The 2,134-nt window shown below is 37.9% G+C and overlaps 1 protein-coding gene across 1 annotated transcript in view; it reads right to left on the reverse strand.

Annotated features, from left to right (window-relative positions):
* The window catches only part of LOC107083736 (transmembrane channel-like protein 2), a 26,431-nt gene that overhangs the window by 21,404 nt on the left and 2,893 nt on the right, over nt 1-2,134 (reverse strand). The gene's annotated exons all lie outside the window — the stretch shown is intronic.

A 2,134-nucleotide genomic window follows, 5' to 3' on the forward strand; every position in this document is an offset into this window, starting at 1 on the left:
TCTTTAACGGACAGTCTCCAGACTGATCTGCGAGTGAAACCTTGAAAGCTCGCGAGATCAGAATGGTCTCACGAGGCTACTAATAGAGGGCTTTCAGGCATGAAACAACTGTTTAAGGTCATGCTTCAGCTCCTCAGCTAGTTGATTGTAGCCTTTGATTAGGACATTACAAAATGTTTGCCTTTATTCAAATAGAACTCAATTTTAGATCATGAGCTGCTGCCCAGAAATTCTCCTTTAGTAAATCTGAGATGAACAGATAACTCTTCAATGAGCAAGAGAAAGTTATCCAGGCTTTGAAGCTCCCGACCATCACACTGCCACCACCGTGCAATGTTGTTTTTTTTGCTGGATGAAAAGAGACCCTTTTATTCTATTTGTCCACAGAATATACTTCCATCCAGGTTGTTTTTGGTAATGGGCCTTAACAACGTGATTTTTGGTAAGTACTGACTGTTGCCCTGAAACGCCCCAATGGCGGCCATTTTCCATCTTCTTCCCCATTATTAAATCAGTAATACAGCTTTAGCTTTTGTCTTTTTTTAGACCTCTTGTGTAACCTTTGATGCCCTCTTGAAGTATTTCCATCAGATAAGGATCTGATTCACTGCTTCCTATTTTGCCAGGACAGTGCAAAGCAGTAATTGAAGCAAAAGGTGGCGACGTTGAAGAACCTAGAATATAAGACATATTTTCAGTTGTTTCACATTTTTTGTTAAGTATACAATTCCAGGTGTTAATTCGTAGTTTTGATGCCTTCAGTGTATGAAAATAAAGAAAACTCTTTGAATGACAAAGTGTGTCTAAACCTTAGGTCTGTACTGTAGATATATATATATATATATATATATATATATATATATAGTTTTATTTTTCTTAAGGAATGTCCGATAATATCATCCGACATTAGCATAGCTGTCTATGTCCTTATCGTTTTTTCCTGATAATGAAAAGTTGATAATATAATGCAAAGATTTTGTGAAATATGCCAGAATTAGCGCCTCTGCCAAAAGGCGGCGCTCCCGGGTGATGTCATTAGACCCACCAAAAAGAAAAGAAGAAGACGAAGAAGAATTCTTCATTCAACTGCGCCGCCCTACTAACTGTTTTGCAGAGGACGCATGTTTCTAAGCCGCTTCAGGAGAAATGACCTGGGTCGTGAGTAATGAGGAAATGGGAAGCGATTCTTGTGGGATGGAAGAAGGAAATAGTGAAAACAAATAAGATTGGAAGAGAGTAGAATAAAAAAAATTAGAAAAAAAGCATAAAAAGCAGAGATCAATTGAAGGGGAGTCCAGTTCGGAACAGTCAAGTGATGAACAATCTAGAAAACACAGGAAAACAGAAAAAATAATTAAACTAATTAATCAGGGAGTCTCTTTTCCAGATTGGAATCTGGTTCTGTTAACAAAATCGATAAACAAACTTGTAGGAGAAATCCAAGATGCCAAAATACTGTATAGACCTGTTAATAAACTGCAGAGACAGCGCTCAAAATGTCAAAGCCATACAGATTAACAAGATGAGGGGAAAAGAGTTCAGTGCAGCTTGTTGGAGAACGAAAGGATTAACAGGAGAGTCATCGGAGAAGTTCCTCTAAAAGTATCTGAAAAAGAGATTCCAGAAAATATAAGTGGTGCAAAAGTAAAAAAAAATGGAGAAAGGTGTGACCACTTATCAGTATTAATCAAATTTGAAAAAGAAGCAATTACTCAGTTAGGTTTTCATTGTATGAGCTTGAGCTACAGTGTAAAGATGTCCAACCCTTCGCATCCGAGATGCTTCAAATGCCAAAAACTCAGACATAAACTAGCAGTATGTAAAGAAGAACAAAGATGTGGAAGGTGTGCTGGAGAGCATGAATATGGAAACTGTGGGAAAGAAGATTACATGCTGCAACTGTGGTGGAGAACAACCGGCTGCATATCGAGGTTGTGTAGTGAGCAAAAGATCTGAAGAGATAAGAAAAGTGAAATTATAGCTCGGAATAACTTATGCTGAAGCTGCAAAAAGGATCCCATCCCAGTCAGAAAGACCTAAAGCAAAAGTTAAAGAAATGAGTCCTCTAAAGAAGTTCAAGACCTCTGAAGGAGGTTCCCAAAACTGCAAAAGTGTCTTTGATGGTAAAAAAGAA

The sequence above is a fragment of the Cyprinodon variegatus genome, unplaced genomic scaffold (genome assembly GCF_000732505.1).
Source record: "Cyprinodon variegatus isolate N-32 unplaced genomic scaffold, C_variegatus-1.0 Scaffold82, whole genome shotgun sequence".
NCBI lineage: Eukaryota > Metazoa > Chordata > Actinopteri > Cyprinodontiformes > Cyprinodontidae > Cyprinodon > Cyprinodon variegatus.